This window comes from Schistocerca cancellata, chromosome 8, assembly GCF_023864275.1.
Source record: "Schistocerca cancellata isolate TAMUIC-IGC-003103 chromosome 8, iqSchCanc2.1, whole genome shotgun sequence".
NCBI classification, from domain to species: Eukaryota; Metazoa; Arthropoda; class Insecta; order Orthoptera; family Acrididae; genus Schistocerca; species Schistocerca cancellata.
In genome coordinates this window covers 58,627,908-58,649,125 of record NC_064633.1, presented here as the reverse complement: position 1 = coordinate 58,649,125, position 21,218 = coordinate 58,627,908, and the positions used below count along the sequence as shown (strand labels likewise).

Below are 21,218 nucleotides of genomic sequence, written 5' to 3'. Positions count from 1 at the left end.
ACGTTGTGATGTAGTCAGTAACGACAGCTTTGCGTGATGACGAATGTAACCCCACTCCCAGCCGCTAGATGCAGCTTGTATGGACTAAGTAGTTTATTGTTTCCGAATCTCTGCATCTTATATTGAAAGTAAGTTGGAAATAATAACCTCCTAACTAAAATCGTGTATTGCACACGGACCGAACTGTGTGCAGATGTCACAATATATTCGTTTTGGAGCCAGTTGCAGATTTGTTCTCTTTGGGCCCCTCTGCTTTTCACTCGCTGTTCAGAACATCTCTTAGGAGGATAGCAAAAAAATGGTTCAAATGGCTCTGAGCACTATGGGACTTAACATCTATGGTCATCAGTCCCCTAGAACTTAGAACTACTTAAACCTAACTAACCGAAGGACATCACACAACACCCAGTCATCACGAGGCAGAGAAAATCCCTGACCCCGCCGGGAATCGAACCCGGGAACCCGGGCGCGGGAAGCGAGAACGCTACCGCACGACCACGTGCTGCGGACAGGAGGATAATAGAGCAAGTGCCATAATCCGATTTCTCAGAAACTTCGCCCAATGGAAGAGGAATCAAAATAAACCAACATGTGTCTCGGCTTATCCGTAATACTCGGTCATTTCACAGAAAACGACGATCAGTGTTATACGTAATTGTTATACCTTATAGAGCGCGAAAGTGTCAGCTGAAACTGTGCCGCAGTGATTGGCGTTGTGGTCTGTCACTTCTGCACGCCATGTTCGAAACCTGGTCCATTTCATTTATTTTATTTCATTTCGTTTACCTCTCCATGTCCTTAGAACGCTATTACATGAATGTTTGTTATCAAGTTACAGGGTACAAGGATGTTACGTTAATTGTAAAATTACGACTAGGTATCACAGTAAGTGTCATACATTTATTAAAAGCCGTGTTCGGTCATCCTTATTTAGGTTTTCATGATTTCCCTAAATCGCTTTAGGAAAATGCTGGGAGGCTCCTTTGAAACGACACGGCCGACTTCCTTCCCCATCCTTCCCTAATCCGATGGGACCGATTACCTCGCTGTTTGATCCCGACCCACCAAATCAACCAACCAACTATTTACTACATACACTCCTGGAAATTGAAATAAGAACACCGTGAATTCATTGTCCCAGGAAGGGGAAACTTTATTGACACATTCCTGGGGTCAGATACATCACATGATCACACTGACAGAACCACAGGCACATAGACACAGGCAACAGAGCATGCACAATGTCGGCACTAGTACAGTGTATATCCACCTTTCGCAGCAATGCAGGCTGCTGTTCTCCCATGGAGACGATCGTAGAGATGCTGGATGTAGTCCTGTGGAACGGCTTGCCATGCCATTTCCACCTGGCGCCTCAGTTGGACCAGCGTTCGTGCTGGACGTGCAGACCGCGTGAGACGACGCTTCATCCAGTCCCAAACATGCTCAATGGGGGACAGATCCGGAGATCTTGCTGGCCAGGGTAGTTGACTTACACCTTCTAGAGCACGTTGGGTGGCACGGGATACATGCGGACGTGCATTGTCCTGTTGGAACAGCAAGTTCCCTTGCCGGTCTAGGATTGGTAGAACGATGGGTTCGATGACGGTTTGGATGTACCGTGCACTATTCAGTGTCCCCTCGACGATCACCAGTGGTGTACGGCCAGTGTAGGAGATCGCTCCCCACACCATGATGCTGGGTGTTGGCCCTGTGTGCCTCGATCGTATGCAGTCCTTATTGTGGCGCTCACCTGCACGGCGCCAGACACGCATACGACCATCATTGGCACCAAGGCAGAAGCGACTCTCATCGCTGAAGACGACACGTCTCCATTCGTCCCTCCATTCACGCCTGTCGCGACACCACTGGAGGCGGGCTGCACGATGTTGGCGCGTGAGGGGAAGACGGTCTAACGGTGTGCAGGACCGTAGCCCAGCTTCATGGAGACGGTTGCGAATGGTCCTCGCCGATACCCCAGGAGCAACAGTGACCCTAATTTGCTGGGAAGTGGCGGTGCGGTCCCCTACGGCACTGCGTAGGATCCTACGGTCTTGGCGTGCATCCGTGCGTCGCTGCGGTCCGGTCCCAGGTCGACGGGCACGTGCACCTTCCGCCCCACGTGTTGAGCAATTCGGCGGTACGTCCACCCGGCCTCCCGCATGCCCACTATACGCCCTCGCTCAAAGTCCGTCAACTGCACATACGGTTCACGTCCACGCTGTCGCGGCATGCTACCAGTGTTAAAGACTGCGATGGAGCTCCGTATGCCACGGCAAACTGGCTGACACTGACGGCGGCGGTGCACAAATGCTGCGCAGCTAGCGCCATTCGACGGCCAACACCGCGGTTCCTGGTGTGTCCGCTGTGCCGTGCGTGTGATCATTGCTTGTACAGCCCTCTCGCAGTGTCCGGAGCAAGTATGGTGGGTCTGACACACCGGTGTCAATGTGTTCTTTTTTCCCTTTCCTGGAGTGTATGTGTATCTATGATACTTTCAAGGGTTACAAAGGTTCTCGTATTCTCGTATTCTTGTATTTCATTCTTATATCAGATCCTATTATTAATTCTTAAATTTTATTCTTGTGTTTATTCTTCAGGAAGATTCCCTTGGATTATAACTATCGCGGAAACATTCGGAACATAGAAGTTCCAGACATCACGATCATCGCTCGAAGGCAGGTTACCCACAGTCACATCTCTTCGCATGGATTGCACTCTGGATAAAAACTTCGCGAAAAACCACACGTTATGGACAACTTTACCGACAACTAGTGCTTGCAACTGATCGTGAATCAAGGCTCACTAGAAGAATTTCACTGAAAACAATTTCAAATAATCGTCTCATTCATTTATTGTGGTCTTTCTTTTTTCAAAATTTATATATTTATCAGATATACGACTAGTAGACAAATAAGCAGAAAGTTATTTCAGTATGTATTATAAAGCATCCGTGGAGCAATCTTCTACGGACAGATAGATGAAAAACTTAAGTAACAATTGTAACCGGCTTCCGAAAACGGATTGCAAAAGCGTGAAGCTGCGACAATAGTCGTCATGCTAGCGCTTCGGTTGAGCCAGGCACTTGCTAAAAGGCACAAAGAGTACCTCGAAATCTTCAACCGTCGTTTTCTCAGAATCGGATAGTCCGAGACATGTGTTCGCTTATTTTGACCCCTCTTCCACTGATTGAAGTTACTGGCAAATCGGATATGGCACTTGCTGTGTTCTTCACGTTACTTAAACACTGCAGTATCAATCAGTTAGTCTTCCGTTACTTCTTTTACTAAGACGAGTTCCATTCGATGTTACCAATATCGAATTTTTCTGCAGAAATTAGAACATCGTGAGTTATATGTTGCAACACTTTAATAAAACCACCAAGTTTGTACGCAATCAAATGCTTATCAAGGTAGGTAGTAAAGGCGCGCCTTGAGACCATACTAATGTTCGGGATATACAGAGAAGAATATGGATCACCACCAAATAAGCGAAACAAGAAACTGCACAACAAGCATATGAAAGTCGCTTAAGAGAAGAATGGGCTCTCATGGACACATTGGAAGCATGTCCCCAGGGCTGCTACTGAAGAAAACTCAGGGTTATGGCTATGTTGAGAGAGAGGAAATACAAAATAACGTACATGAGGAAGGATTTGGAGGAACGTAATATTACTCGTGTAAGGTTCTGCGGTATACAGGCTTATAGGAAGCCCATCAGAGAAATCGAGTGACTGGACTGTGCGAATTGGAGTGTTGGTAATGTCCGTAGATTTGCTTTCGCGAGGGGTCTGGTTGAAATCTCCGTCAGGAATCCCGAGATCAGCTGATGCGAATGCCGCGGTAGCAAAAACAGGACAAGGGCTGATTTCTTCTTCACTCTTGTTCCACCTCATATTGTGCCCGGTCTCTAATGAAATCATCCCGGACGTGTTGATGAGCTTAATATTTCTTTTTCTTTTCGAAGTATCGAAGACTATTACAAATTGTTTCTTTTTCTTTTTAATGTCTTGAACACTATTCCAACTTGATTTACTTAGTGGAAATTTTCCTTAAGTGATAGTGAGTACTGGCCGAAGCAATTTATGTTTATAAATTTGAAGCAATGCCAATAAACTACTGACAGTGTCCGCTTACAACGTGTATGGTAAAATACTGGGCTCTATGGTGTCGTTTAAAGTAGTGGGGCGTTTCTAAGAATCAATATGAAGTGGACAAAATATGATAAATCAGTAGCAGGGAAAGTGAATGAAAGACGATTATTTCTCAGTAGGATTCTAGGAATGTGCAGTCCATCTGTAAAGGGAACACGTTATAAGACGCAAATGTGTCCTGATGTAGAGCACTGCTCCAATATTTGGTGTCCTTATCAGTTTTGCTTAACTCCAGGAGTTGCATCAGTGTAGGTAATATTAAAATGTAGCCTTGATGTTCATTGAATACCATGAAAGTAAGCTGTTTTCTTGAAACCTTGTTGGATAAATGCTGACTGTAGGCTGACGAAGTCAAATAATTTACTGCCTCCATTGTAATTCACACGTAGAATACTATTAGATGCGTCCTGTGACGAACTGACAGTCATTTCTCCCTCGCTCCAACGTACAACACTCTCCTTGTGTTAATATGTTACGTGCACCAGTGTCTATTTGTAACAGACGAACCGTACACGAGAGAATAGCTTCCCCAAAAGAACACGCACCTAATACCTTGCACTGAAGCCCCTCTCGCTGCAGACGATAGCACGAGGTCGTGACCTCGCTGACATGTTGTAGCGCTGTTAAGTTTAAATTGTAGCAAACTGCGGAGCTAATCTGTAGTAAACAGCACGCCATGTCTTTTAAGTGAAGCCATGTTTTATTATGGTTCGTAAGTTTTGCCACAGCACCGTGTTCAAACAAATTTATTTCTGTACTCTCGATTACAGTCGCACGTTTCACTTGCTGGTACATTAATCGAGTAGTGGCTAATATTTGCATCCGCTCACGGCATGTTTAATAATGTGAATTTTTCATACCGGTTGGTTAGTCGTGATCATTTACTTTGTCCGTCACCCGGATATTCTAATTAATAAACAATACTATTTCACACCAGTTGTCAGTTTCTACGACACGATCGATTAATGCGGTTGCCTCCACCAAACCAGACTTTAGTGATATTCTCTCCAGTTCCAATCAGATGCATCAATTCGCATTTTATCATGCAAACGGAAGACTTCAACATTGATTAGTTACATGTCATACTAAACTAAACTTGAAAATAGTTGCAAAATTTGTTAGCCATTCATTTCTCTTATTGCTTATGAAGTATCAATTTAGTCTTGCTCCATCTCTGCTACATAGTTCGTTACTAGAAATTGTGAGATTGTCCTCACTATCTGCACATCGAGTGGACTAATGTGTGCAAACTTAGCTTACCACATAGTGCGCAAATGCACGAAACATCTGAACTGTCTTCTCAAGCCCAGGATGTCAGACAGACATTCTATATAAATATGGCCCTGTAAGGCAGCTAATATCAGGTTCAGATCGTAACAAAATTCATTAGAAATGCTGCTGTCACGTAACTAGAATGCATGAATTAATAAAAGTGGAAGTTTGGGATCTATTCTAGAAAAAAAAAACAGCTGTTCCCTTTCTATTTTCTACATATAATTTATCAACTGTGCTTTCAGTGGTCAAGTGATACATAACAATCATGTTCAATTACTTTAAACACTCAATAATAAAATATTTAACAAATTTTGATGGTGTTAGGACAGCAACCAGCCACAAATTTACTTTCAGTTCCTTTATTTATTCAAAGGAAACCGTTATCGGTTTCGAATCGTTGTGATTCATCCTCAGACGGTTTACACGCTTTCTTTATGATATTTGGTGTGTTTTTATAGATTAATTGTCCTAAAATATAAATAAAACATAATTATAAATACGCCACACACAGATGGTTGCGTTACAGATTTTCGTTGCATGTGAGTTACGTGAAACGTCGGTTTCGAGTGTTTGTTTTCATAACATTCGTCCAACCGATGTAAATGCATTCCCACTGCATCCTCGTTGTTGCACACGTAAATAGTTCTCACTGTACACTTTAGATTTGTCGCTGAGATCATGTGGCGCGTGGTTGAAATGATAAATAATGGAACTGAAAGTAAATTTGTGGCTGGTTGCTGTCCTAACACCATCAACATTTGTCTTCAAACAACAGCCACGGTCTCCATCATGTCATCATATAACAAAATTGCAAAAAATATTTAACTCTTGGACATACTGAATTGACGATTATTAAACTCGTTATCTGTATATATGAAAACTTTTTTATCACAGGGAAGAATGATTAAATCGTCATTAGCTCATTTAGATCTACGATGTTCTAGCTGGTCAATGCACTGAGTTGGTGGAGAATAAATTTACTTTTTGAACCACTGAAAAAACTCTTATTCACTCAATGTGAGGGTAGGTTAGTATCCTAGCTTATGATATTCAATGGTCAAAGTGTACGCAAGTTGGAGTCAGCAAAATCTAGACTCAACTTTTACTGTGGCGTAATGCGCGATGGTACTTTACCAAGCAGCATCTGCAATGGCATTGTCTCCGTGCTGGATCTGAAACGCTAATTCCATACTCTGGCCTAGACTGTATTCACTCAGTCTCAACTTTCCTGCGTTCCATAGAACTTTAAACTTTCCCTAGTCGAAATAATGCCTATTGCACACTCACTAAGGGTTGGAGCAACGTGCACAATTTCTTTGCCTGCAAAAATTCCTGCAGGAATAATTAACTACCTCTTTGTCTGTCGCCACGATATGTGAAGAATATCGCCCACACTTCGCAGAAAGCAAAGCTCTCAACGCCATCTCTATTTTCCACACACTTGTGTGTTCCTCCGTGAGACAAGAGAGATATCTAGAAATTTTAGTTCTCAAAATGCTTTTACATAATGGGGATCTCCTCTCCGTGTCACATCTGCGTTGCCCAGTATGGCTTCAGCCAATCGCCGTTTCTTTAGAAGTGAATTTTATTTTCTTGCTGGGTCGCAGCCTAGCCCTGTTAACGCCATCCAGCCACTTACCCCCGCTCGTGGCCGTATTTATATAAAAAGAATAATAATTGTTCTGGCCTTGTTCTTTTAAGCACTGAAGCTCGCCGTTCTCTTGTTAAGTGGGGTTTTCCGATGCCATTAGCCACCTACTCTGTTCGTCTCCAAAATGTGTTTCACTTTAACTTATTTATCGCTGCCCCTGTCCATATTGGTAGATATTGTTTTGTTATTTTTCGGTACAACAGATTACTGCAATTGCCTTTTGTTGATGTAATATAATTATTATTTTCTGAGGATCTCATATTGCATCGTACTGTCGTTATGGATCAAGATCATGTATGGTCTGTAAAATTCGGACACCTTACAAAATGTCATAAGTTTGTTCTCTCTTACCAAAACTGAGTCCGAATTCGCTTCCAACCTTTAGTGAGTTTCTCTCTCACACACATTTTTTGTGAGCTTTGGCCATCCCTCTGTCCACTGTGGCCCAGCAAATATCCACTTCCGTTGTTAATTCACCACTGCCATTAATGTCATCTTAATTATACATACTTACATTTAACACGCACGTCTTAGTGTATCTTCTATTCCAACTATTATAATGCAGACAGTGCTGTATTCTTTTCTTTTGGAATTCATTTTACACTCCACCTGAGATATTTTGTTCCTTTGATACTCATCTCATATTTCATACCGTTATAACCATCACTTTTTTGATTGCAGTCGATATTCAGATCAGTGCATACTGCCTGCTTTCATTTCGATAGTGTCCGTGCGAAAGCAACGATTCCTATAGGGGTGCTTTATTGTAACATCAGTAATTGCCTATACGATTTATTACACTTCTTATGATACCTAATACTTACTTTCCTCGCAATGAACATGCCTTCAACTGTTACTCATCTCTGTGTATTACACCTTTGCCACACACTCATTCATAATACCTGCCAAATTACTTTAATCATTAGTGGGACTATTTGTAGTATATTACCGTTTCCCTTCCATCAATACTGTTGGTGGAGGAATTACTTACCCTCTACTGAATAATCTCTAAATTTTCCCTCTGGCCACTGAGTATTCTTTGCATCGAATACCTATTATAATGCAGCACACTGATGCCCGCTTACATTATTTAATCCCCTCTACCTCTTAAAAATGTGAGATGTTCACACACGCTTGGTGTATTTTCGACTGAATGACTTACCTTATACTTTTGTTCTGAAATATCTTCCCTTATTTTGTTAACCACTTCCTCATACTCGTCGGTTCTATCTGATAAAGTTGTTCGTTTATTGATTTTTGGAGTATGTGTACAAGTCGACCACAGTGTTATTGCATCTGGAAGACAGTGACTGGAACAAATTCTTTTCCAAACGAGACACACAGTGCATACCAGTATATCCACGACTGACCTGAATGCGTTGACAGTTTTCCAAAGTCACCACTGCACTTTTGTACTGCAACCTCATCGCGGTTTCCGACAATGGCCCAAGTGCAATAATATCGTGGTTGGGTAGCACCTCCGTTGTTTGTCTGTATACCTATCAGTCTTTACCGTAATGAGTTACTATTTTATTCGCAACGTATCAAGTCATTCGTTTACTATGTGTTATTCGTTTTCCCCACTCTAAAATTATTCTCCGCTCCTCCTCTACTTGCCTTAACAGTGCGTTTGTTACTCGTTCTGTTGACTATCTCTTCATGTTACGAATTGTTTTCTTTTAATTTTGTGTATCCTGTTCGATATTCACACTGCTGTCGAGAGCATTGCTATGTAGTAGTTTCTTGTGTGCGGATATAGAGAAAGACTAGTTTGCGCTTTAAAGATTGATAGACTTGTGGCAGACTCATTGGTTGTACATAAAATGAAAGGTAACAAGTATGAACCAGTAGCTCCTGCTCCTTGTAGTCCTAATCCACATATCTTGCATAATTACAAGACCCTTGAGATTTAATTGTCGACCACTGTAATATCTTTTCAAGTCGATAATGTTGTAGGCCCCCTTACTCTAATTTGCTTTTATTGTTGAGTCTGATATAATCTCAGTTATAATCAATAAGCTGCTTGCAGCAGTGCAGGAAAAATTAATGGAAATTCCAAAAAAGTAGACGTCAATACCATTGTGCAGGTGCTGGACCAATTAGACTGCCTGGCACGAAATAATGAAAAAAATGGAAGTATGGCGTAGGAATAGATGGAAAGGTAACAGGCAGAACGATGTACCAAGAAGGAAAGAATTACCGCCTAATAGATGTAATATGATACCAGTGCAGATAGCTCCGACGCAAGAAGGAAGAGAGACTGCAATATGACGCACAAAATGGTGAAATTTTCGTTACAGTCCTTCGCGAAGAGGAAGGAGTGGATTTAATGCAGGAAGAGGAAACTGTCACGGGGTATCTATAAAATACCATGATTATGATCTCATGTACATCGAACAAGAAGCCTAACCTCAGGAAAACTTACGGGACGTTCGGAACGGCAATGAATAGGGGATCACTACAGATAAATTCCACAAAGAATAAGACGACGGTGGCATAAATAAGTAGAATTGGATGTACTAAAACAAGAGGAAGTGAATTTAAAGTCGTTGGTAAGGCCAAAAAACGAGGTCAGTTAAGAAGAGGAGATAGAAGGGCGAGTAATTTGATGGAATTTACAAATCAGAAAAAGGTGAGCGTACATACAACACTGTGGCGCAGCATGCGGACTCTACCTAACGTGCTGGCTTTGGTTAAACAGGAGTACATCCGTGGCATCATGAGTCATTATGCACTGGAAACCGTTGACTGCAAAAGACCACCAACTCCCATTCCGCGCCCCCTTCGCCTTGATGTTTCCAACTTCCTCCGTAATTAATCCTACACGCATTTGCGTCGTTTATTAATACTGTCTCGTAATGCCTTAGACCGCATGAGCTCTTGTACCTCTGCTGTCTCCAACACAGGTACTAGGAATGTTCCTTTGGAAACTTCATAAACTTCTGTCATCATTGCCGTTCCTGATTTTCAGCTATTATGTGTCCAAAGATAGTCTCCGATCTCCTCCGGTATTTTCTGAACTTCCTGTTCTGTTTCCCTATACAGCGTTCCTGATCTTTTATACATGCGTGGTGTCTGTTCTTTCGGACATGTCCAGAAGAACAGACACCATTCTTGATCCCGCAACCACATACAGGGTGAGTCACCTAACGTTACCGCTGGATATATTTCGTAAACCACATCAAATACTGACGAATCGATTCCACAGACCGAACATGAGGAGAGGGGCTAGTGTAACTGGTTAATACAAACCATACAAAAATGCACGGAAGTATGTTTTTTAACACAAACCTACGTTTTTTTTAAATGGAACCCCGTTAGTTTTGTTAGCACATCTGAACATATAAACTAATACGTAATCAGTGCCGTTTGTTGCACTGTAAAATGTTAATTACATCCGGAGATATTGTAACCTAAAGTTGACGCTTGAGTACCACTCCTCCGCTGTTCGATCGTGTGTATCGGAGAGCACCGAATTACGTAGGGATCCAAAGGGAACGGTGATGGACCTTAGGTACAGAAGAGACTGGAACAGCACATTACGTCCACATGCTAACACCTTTTTATTGGTCTTTTTCACTGACACACATGTACATTACCATGAAGGGTGAGGTAAACGTACACACGTGGTTTCCGTTTTCAATTACGAAGTGGAATAGAGTGTGTCCCACTGGAAACGCGTCGACGTATGTGGTATCAGCATGATGGTGCACCTGCACATTCCGCAATTAACACTAGGCTGACCCTTGACAGGATGTTCGATGGGCGTTTCATAGGACGTGGAGGACGCACAAATTGGCCAGCCCGTTCTCCTGATCTTACACCTCTGGACTTCTTTCTGTGGGGTACGTTAAAGGAGAATGTGTACCGTGATGTGCCTACAACCCCAGAGGATATGAAACGACGTACTGTAGCAGCCTGCGGCGACATTACACCAGATGTACTGCGGCGAGTACGACATTCATTACGCCAGAGATTGCAATTGTGTGCAGCAAATGATGGCCACCACATTGAACATCTATTGGCCTGACATGTCGGGATTCCACTCCGTAATTGAAAACGGGAACCACGTGTGTACGTGTACCTCACCCCTCATGGTAATGTACATGTGTGTCAGTGAAAAAGACCAATAAAAAGGTGTCAGCATGTGGACGTAATGTGCTGTTCCAGTCTCTTCTGTACCTAAGGTCCATCACCGTTCCCTTTGGATCCCTACGTAATTCGGTGCTCTCCGATACACACGATCGAACAGCGGAGGAGTGGTACTCAAGCGTCAACTTTAGGTTACAATATCTCCGTATGTAATTAACATTTTACAGTGCAACAAACGGCACTGATTACGTATTAGTTTATACGTTCAGATGTGCTAACAAAACTAACGGGGTTCCATTTGAAAAAACGTAGTTTTGTGTTAAAAAACATACTTCCGTGCATTTTTGTATGGTTTGTATTAACCCGTTACACTAGCCCCTCTCCTCACGTTCGGTCTGTGGAATCGATTCGTCAGTATTTGATGTGGTTTACGAAATATATCCAGCGGTAATGTTAGGTGACTCACCCTGTATATACAGACTTCTAGGGCTTGTGAAGGGGAATGAGTACACAATATTTTGAATGTCTGGAAACGTACCGTTTGCGTTGTACGGCGGTTTCTGCTGTGTCGTCCGAACAAGACACAGTCAGGGCAAATGCACCACAGGCTGAAAGATGCGAGATGGTGTCAGTGCCACAGAGATTCGCCACTTGCGCGAGTTCCACCAGCGCCACGGGCGGCGCTGGGGATGAAGAGACCGTCTTCGTCTCGGCCAATTGCCGACCGAGTACAGACCACCAATGACCGGACGACAACGGACAGAAGCCAACTCGGAAGATACAAGAGCATCTCTCGCTCACTTGATTACAGACCATCGTCCAGGACTGGTTTAGACAGGGAATATCGTTTACTCTTAAAAGTGAACAGACAGTTGTTGTAAATAGCATTTCTTGTGTACTGTGAACTTTACCTACGATTATTTACACTTAGCCACTGAGGGCTTCTTTGTGTTATATTACGAACAGTGTTGCTGGCATTGTTATTCGACCAGTCACAAAGGTAAGTAAACCTTTTAACACAATTGCGTGACTTTGTTCCTGATTTGTTGTGGTGTTGAAGACCCTTCGTTCCTGTTACTTGACCCTGGGGCACAGCTGTGTAATACTGGCAGGGAGAAATTGTCTTAGCGGTGTACTGCACCAAATGCCATTTCGCGAACTCACAAACTCGTCCTATCGTAACAAGTCGGCCTCCACAGCAGAAACGACGAGGCCTTTACAAAACTGACGACGAGGGTTTACGAAACTGGCGACGAGGGTTTACGAAAGTTTCAGTTCAGATTTTTAACATTTGCGTTTCTGGTTGAGGAACTGAATTAGACGTGACGCAGTACAGTTACTTGGTAACGATTCGAAAGGAAACATAACGAAATATCCATTTATCACTTAAGCATACTTTAGGTATTAACACTTAAACATTACGTGTTTATATTATTCCAAACCAAAAAAGGAACCCATCATATTGTACATATAGAAGAGTACTGAAGCATTACAACAGCAGCTCGATGTGGAGACCAGCAGTGTTGTTACAGACATTGTATATACGAAGCATGGTCTGGTACGCACTCTCCAATGGCCAATGGCTCTGATCATTATGGGACTTAACTTCTGAGGTCATCAGTCCCCTAGAACTTAGAACTACTTAAACCTAACTAATCTAAGGACATCACACACATCCATGCCGGAGGCAGGATTCGAACCTGCGACCGTAGCGGTCGCGCGGTTCCAGACTGTAGCGCCTAGAACCGCTCGGCCATACCGGCCGGCACGCACTCTCCATCCGGACGACAACGGACAGACCATCGTCCAGGACTGGTTTAGACAGGGAATGTCGTTTACTGAACTCTTAAAAGTGAACAGACAGTTGTTGTAAACTCTTCAGTTTCTAGTGTAGCGGATAGAACTGGTGCTAGCAGATCTTCCTCTGTCTCTACAGGAGTGTTGAATTAAACTTTGCATACCATCCCACAAGAAGTATTCCATAGGAGTCAAATCCGGCGATGACGGTGACCACGCGCTTGGATCACCTCGGCCTGTTCATCTTTCACCGTGTCGTCTGTTGAGATGCCTCCTAACCACAAGTGAGCAATGAGCTAGTGCACCATCATACTTTAACCACACTTCCTGACAGGCATTCAGTGGCACAGCTTCCAAGAAGGGGTCCAGTAAGTTTTGTTGGCAGATCAAGTATGCAGGACCAGTTAGCTTGAGTGGAAGGAGGTTTGGCCCAGTCACATGACCGTCCAGAACACCTGCCCACCCGTTAATGGACAAACTGGTGTTGAAATCCCTGAACATGCATGGCACGAGGGTTTTCGTCTGCCCAGACATGGCACTTTCGCTAATTCAGAACATCTACATCTACATCTACATTTATACTCCGCAAGCCACCAAAAGGTGTGTGGCGGAGGGCACTTTACGTGCCACTGTCATTACCTCCCTTTCCTGTTCCAGTCGCGTATGGTTCGCGGGAAGAACGACTGTCTGAAAGCATCCGTGCGCGCTCTAATCTCTCTAATTTTACATTCGTGATCTCCTCGGCAGGTATAAGTAGGGGGAAGCAATATATTCGATACCTCATCCAGAAACGCACCCTCTCGAAACCTGGCGAGCAAGCTACACCGCGATGCAGAGCGCCTCTCTTGCAGAGTCTGCCACTTGAGTTTGTTAAACATCTCCGTAACGCTATCACGGTTACCAAATAACCCTGTGACGAAACGCGCCGCTCTTCTTTGGATCTTCTCTATCTCCTCCGTCAACCCGATCTGGTACGGATCCCACACTGATGAGCAATACTCAAGTATAGGTCGAACGAGTGTTTTGTAAGACACCTCCTTTGTTGATGGACTACATTTTCTACGGACTCTCCCAATGAATCTCAACCTGGTACCCGCCTTACCAACAATTAATTTTATATGATCATTCCACTTCAAATCGTTCCGCACGCATACTCCCAGATATTTTACAGAAGTAACTGCTACCAGTGTTTGTTCCGCTATCATATAATCATACAATAAAGGATCCTTCTTTCTATGTATTCGCAATACATTACATTTGTCTATGTTAAGGGTCTGTTGCCACTCCCTGCACCAAGTGCCTATCCGCTGCAGATCTTCCTGCATTTCGCTACAATTATCTAATGCTGCAACTTCTCTGTATACTACAGCATCATCCGCGAAAAGCCGCATGGAACTCCCGACACTATCTACTAGGTCATTTATATATATTGTGAAAATCAATTATCCCATAACACTCCCCTGTGGCACGCCAGAGGTTACTTTAAGGTCTGTAGAAGTCTCTCCGTTGATAACAACATGCCGTGTTCTGTTTGCTAAAAACTCTTCAATCCAGCCACGCATCTGATTTGATATTCCGCAGGCTCTTACTTTGTTTATCAGGCGACAGTGCGGAACTGTATCGAACGCCTTCCGGAAGTCAAGAAAAATAGCATCTACCTGGGAGCCTGTATCTAAAATTTTCTGGGTCTCATGAACAAATAAAGCGAGTTGGGTCTCACACGATCGCTGTTTCCGGAATCCATGTTGATTCCTACATAGTAGATTCTGGGTTTCCAAAAACGACATGATACTCGAGCAAATAGCACTGCCCCTAGTGAACTTAGATTCACCTGTGAACAGAACTCGACGTGGAAACAGGGTTGTGACGATGTGGCGGTGCAGGAACCACGTGCAGTAGGCAACGCGTTGCTGAAAATCGGCAGGACCCTTAGTGTTTACCCTTTGTTAGAGGTACGGATGTAGTAGCTGCGCACATAATGTCGCAGAGGATACTATGACTGACACCTATTGCAGGCGCAGTTGTTCCAATACTCGTTGACGAGTTCTCTTCAGTGCGATGCAGTACACCAAATATGGGCGTGTGGCATTGCCGTGGAGCACGACAGCCCTACCTCCTGGCGATAAAGGTACCTGTTTCTCGCATCCGCTGCGTAAAGTTTTGCGGAAAACGTTGGTAATACAGCCGACTAGCAGCTCTTCCGTTACCTCGAACTTCGCCATACGCAGGGAGCATGTCTGTGTAATCCGCAAACGTGTCGCGAACCATGCTTACTGTAACACAGACGAACAGACATTGAATAGGTCTCACAGAAAGGCATTCATTATGTAACAGTCTGATGTACTCGTAGTACGTGCCATCCTGCCTACCATACAGCATACCAATAAAAACAACCGTGTATATGATAAAATGAAATTAATTCTGCCAGCGGTCACAACTGGATACTGAAATGAATTCAGTGGCAACAGGTAAAAGTTTGTGCCGGGCCGGGACTTAAACCCCGATTTCCCGCTTCACGCGAGCTGTCGGCGTAACTGCTTCGGTAATCAGAGTACCCTTTCCGTCCGACCCAAGTTACCTCACCTGTCCAACATACTCGTTGCTCGCCGCATCATGCTGGATTCCCGGAAGAGTTCAGGCAGAGAATGTGTAAGTAGGCTGTTTAGGTTTTTATGTCGGTAACGCCACGTAGCGCTCTGTATGAAAATCACTGACTGTGCTGTGTGCAGTCTGTGGCTGGTTTGCATTGTTGGAATATTTACTATTGCAGTGTTGCGCTGTTGGGTGTGAAGAGCGCGTATCGCTGCGCAGTTGGAGGTGAACGGCCAGCAGTAGTGGATGTGGGGAGAGAAATGGCGGAGTTTTGAGAGCGGATGATCTGGACGTGTGTCCATCAGAAAGAGTAAATTTGTAAGATTGGATGTCATGAACTGATATATATATATATATATATATATATATATATATATATATATATATATATATATATATATATATGTTCTCTATCAAAATTTTTCATTTGCTAACTATGCCTATCAGTAGTTAGTGACTTCGGTAGTTAGAATCTTTTATTTAGCTGACAGTGTTGGCGCTCGCTATATTGCAGTAGTTCGACTACGAAGATTTTTGTGAGATAAGTGATTCATGAAAGCTATAGGTTATTGTTAGTCAGGGCCATTCTTTTGTAGGGATTACTGATAGTCAGATTGCGTTGCGCTAAAAATATTGTGTGTCAGTTTAGTGTTGATCAGAATAAGTAAAGAGAGAAATGTCTGAGTACGTTGAGTTCTTCTCAGCTGTTTGAAAATCAAATACCGTAAGAGGTTTACCAGCACAGTAATTCATTAATTTTTCTAAGGGGACGTTTCATGTGGGACACACCTCCAGATCATCCGCTCTCAAAACTCCGCCATCTCTCTCCCCACATCCACCACTGCTGGCGGCTCACCTCCAACTGCGCAACGCTACGCGCTGTTCGTACCCAACAGCGCAACACTACAATATTCCAACAATGCAAACCAGCCAGAGACTGCACACAGCACAGTCAGTGATTTTCCCACAGAGCGCTAAGTGGCGTTACCAACATGAAAACCTAAACAGCCTACTTACAAATGCATCCGCACTGAAATGAAGTTAATGGCCATCAGACATACATGTTCATATATTTGTGGTGTCTGTTCTATCGGACGTGTCCGAAAGAACAGACCGATACATATACAAATATTTACGTAAAAGCTGGGTTACGAGGTCAACAGTCCGTTTTGTAAGGCAGAGCGACCACCGACATGACTTCACAAGTGATACGACGCATGACGTTGCAGGTGGCTCGGCATGCTTGTGATTCGAGATTTCGAAAGGGGATACAAGTTTCAGAGTCCGTAGCAGCAACAGATAACGTAGTTGGGATTTAACGGATATTTACGACAGTGTATGTGATACTGTGAATTCTATGTCATTTGGGCAGCACGGTGCAGAGCACCTAGTTGAGAACTCGCATCAAAACCCAGGAAACCGACGGAGACTTAGAAACAATGCTATTGAGTCGAGAAAACGGCTCTGTAGTTTCTTTCTTAGCCCACATGCAGCAATATCTTGGTAGAACAATGTGTGTAACTACGTACCAAAACGATCTGGTATTACGAGGGTGAGTCAAATGAAAACCTCAAATTTGTAATAACAAATGGGAATTTCGCGCCCTTATCCTCTAAGTTGGTAAGCGTGCTACACACAGCGTGCAGAATGGCCTGTAGGTAGCAGCATAGTGCAGATGCACACATACTGTCGCAGTATTAGTATAAAAATGGCCACTCCACTTGCGACGTGCTCCAGGGAAGAACAGCGTTCTGTTATTCGGTTTTTGCGTAGTGAAGGTGTGAAACCTATTGAAATTCATCGACGAATTAAGGTTTAGTACGGTGATGCATGTTTGTCACAACAGCAAGTCTACGAATGGAGTAGTAAGTTCGCAAATGGTGTGACTTCAGTGGAAGATGCTCCTCGTCCAGGTCAGGCACAACGAGTTGTGACTCCACAGAACATTGCAGCAGTTGAAGCCATAGTGAAGGAAAACCGCCGAGTGACACTGAATGACATTGCAGCATGTTTACAGATTAGTCATGGGTCAGCACACCACATTGTGCATGATGTGCTCCAGTTTCACAAAGTGTCTGCAAGATGGGTGCCACGGCAGCTGACTCCTGAAATGAGAGAACGACGTGTTGATGCTTGTGAAGAACTTCTTCGGCGCTTTGAACTAGAAGGTGATGGCTTCCTTGCAAGAATCGTTACTGAGGACGAAACGGGGCTTCACTTCCACCAACCGGAAACGAAGAGAGCGAGCAAGGAATGGCGCCATACCTCACCACCAAAACCAAAGAAGTCTCGAACAGAAACATCAGCAAGGAAGGTTATGCTGACTATCTTTTGGAACAAAAAAGGCGTCATTTTGGAGCATTACATGCCTAGAGGGACCACTGTCATCAGTGCATCATACACAGATCTCCTAAAAAATCATCTGCGGCCTGCAATCAAATCAAAGCGACGTGGATTGCTGTCAGCAGGTGTCTCTCTGCAACATAACAATACAATGCCCCACACTGCCTGTACAAACAGTTGCAACAATCACAGACCTGCATTTTGAGTGTCTTCCTCATCAACCATACTCACCAGTCCTTGCCCCAAGTGATTTCCATATGTTTGGACCACTCAAAGACGCAATGGGAGGAAAGAAGTTCGGTTCTGATGAAGAGGTACGCCACGCGGTGCATGAGTGGTTGCGCTGACTACCAATAGAATTTTTTTTCTGAAGGAATTCATGCACTTTGTAAGCGCTGGAGGACTTGCATTGAATGTGAGGGAGATTATGTTGAAAAGCGGTATTGCTTTGTACCACTTCTGCCCAATAAATAATATTAAAAAAAAAATTTAAGGTTTTCATTTGACTCAGCCTCGTATAAAACATCCTGCTAATCGGTAAGAAAAAACTGCAGATACGTTTTATAGAAATTTTTATTAAATATTTCTGTTTAGTTCTTATTCTATTTCTCTTCCATAAATAAACTAAACAAAATTTAAATTTCTGTATCCCTCCTTGACATTTCACGTTCAGTCCCTTCCCACACTTTGCCTAGGCCGTTCCTTTTGCTGTAATCAGCGGTGCTGTGATGGCAGGTACATGGGCTATTTCTCCATAGGAAAAGTGAAAAAACTACGGAACTCAGGATCGTCTCTCATTTTGGTGGGTACAGAGAAAATCCAACAACCGAAACTAATCATCATCATCATCATCATCATCATCATTTAAGACTGATTATGCCTTTCAGCGTTCAGTCTGGAGCATAGCCCCCTTATAAAATTCCTCCATGATCCCCTATTCAGTGCTAACATTGGTGCCTCTTCTGATGTTAAACCTGTTACTTCAAAATCATTCTTAACCGAATCCAGGTACCTTCTCCTTGGTCTGCCCCGACTCCTCCTACCCTCTACTGCTGAACCCATGAGTCTCTTGGGTAACCTTTCTTCTCCCATGTGTGTAACAGGACCCCACCATCTAAGCCTGTTCGCCCTGACTGCTACATCTATAGAGTTCATTCCCAGTTTTTCTTTGATTTCCTCATTGTGGACACCCTCCTGCCATTGTTCCCATCTACTAGTGCCTGCAATCATCCTAGCTACTTTCATATCCGTAACCTCAACCTTGTTGATAAGGTAACCTGAATCCACCCAGCTTTCGCTCCCATCCAACAAAGTTGGTCGAAAGATTGAACGGTGCACAGATAGCTTGACTTCCTTCTTGCAGAAGAGAGTAGATCGTAGCTGAGCGCTCACTGCATTAGCTTTGCTCGCTTCCAGTTCTTTCATTATGTTGCCATCCTGTGAGAATTTGCATTCTAAGTACTTGAAACCGTCCACCTGTTCTAACTTTGTTCCTCCTATCTGGCACTCAATCCGTTTATATTTCTTTCCCACTGACATTACTTTCGTTTTGGAGATGCTAATCTGCATACCAAAGTCCTTACATTTCTGATATAGCTCTGAAATATTACTTTGCAAACTTTCAATCGAATTGCCATCACAACTAAGTCATCCGCATATGCAAGACTGCTTATTTTGTGTTCACATATCTTAATCTCACCCAGCCAGTCTATTGTTTTCAACATATGATCCATAAATAATATGAACAACAGTGGAGACAGGTTGCAGCCTTGTCTTACCCCTGAAATTACTCTGAACCATGAACTCAATTTACCGTCAGCTCTAACTGCTGCCTGACTATCCATGTAAAGACCTTTAATTGCTTGCAAAAGATTGCCTCCTATTCCATAATCTCGTAGAACAGACAATAACTTCCTCCTAGGAATCCGGTCATATGCCTTTTCTAGATCTATAAAGCATAGATACAATTCCCTGTTCCACTCATAACACTTCTCCATTATTTGCCGCAAGCTAAAGATCTGGTCCTGACAACCTCTAAGAGGCCTAAACCCACACTGATTTTCATCCAATTGGTCCTCAACTAATACCCGCACTTTCCTTTCAACAATACCTGAGAAGATTTTTCCCACAACGCTGATTGAAGAGATATCTCTGTAGTTGTTAGAATCTTTTCTGTTTCCATGTTTAAAGATTGGTGTGATTACTGCTTTCGTCCAGTCTGATGGAACCTGTCCCAACTCCCAGGCCATTTCAATTATCCTGTGTAGCCATTTAAGACCTGACATTCCACTGTATTTGATGAGTTCCGACTTAATTTCGTCCACCCCAGCTGCTTTATTGTACTGCAATCTATTGACCATTTTCTCCACTTTCTCAAATGTGATCCTATTTCCATCATCATTCCTATCCCATTCTACCTCGAAATCTGAAACATTACTGATCGTATTTTCACCGACATTGAGCAACTCTTCAAAATGTTCCCTCCATCTGCCCAAGGCATCCACAGGATTCACAAGCAGATTTCCTGACCTGTCCAAAATACTTGTCATTTCCTTCTTACCTCCCTTTCTAAGACTGCTAATTACACTCCAGAATGGTTTTCCAGCAGCTCGACCCATAGTCTCCAACCTGTTTCCAAAGTCTTCCCAAGATTTCTTCTTGGATGCTGCAATTATCTGTTTGGCTTTGTTTCTTTCTTCAACATAACTTTCTCTGTCTACCTGAGTTTTAGTATGTAGCCGTTTTTGATACGCCTTCTTTTTCCTTTTACAGGCTGCCTTGGCTGTGTCATTCCACCAAGCTGTTTGCTTCATCCTACTTTTACACACTACTGTTCCAAGACATTCTTTAGCCACTTCTAGTACTGTGTCCCTGTACCTTGTCCATTCCTTTTCCAATGACTGTAATTGACTACATTAAACTAACTGGTACCTCTGAGATCGCTGTTATGTACTAGTGCCTGATTTCCTTATCCTGAAGGTTCTCCACTCTTATCCTCCTACATATTGACCTGACCTCCTGCACTTTCGGCCTCACAATCCCAATTTCACTGCAGATTAAATAATGATCAGTGTCATCAAAGACTCCCCTGAACACACGTGTGTCTCTCACAGCCTTCCTGAATTCCTGATCTGTTATTATATAGTCAATGACAGATCTGGTTCCCCTGCCTTCCCGAGTATACCGGTGGATGTTCTTATGTTTAAAAAAAGAGTTTGTGATTACTAAGCCCATACTGGCACAGAAATCCAAGAGTTGTTTCCCGTTCCTGTTGGCCTCCATAGCCGGCCGGAGTGGCCGAGCGGTTAAAGGCGCTAC

General features: G+C 43.4%; 1 protein-coding gene across 1 annotated transcript in view; it reads left to right on the top strand.

The window, feature by feature from the left end:
* The window catches only part of LOC126094959 (UDP-glucosyltransferase 2-like), a 215,257-nt gene that overhangs the window by 94,811 nt on the left and 99,228 nt on the right, over positions 1-21,218 (top strand). The gene's annotated exons all lie outside the window — the stretch shown is intronic.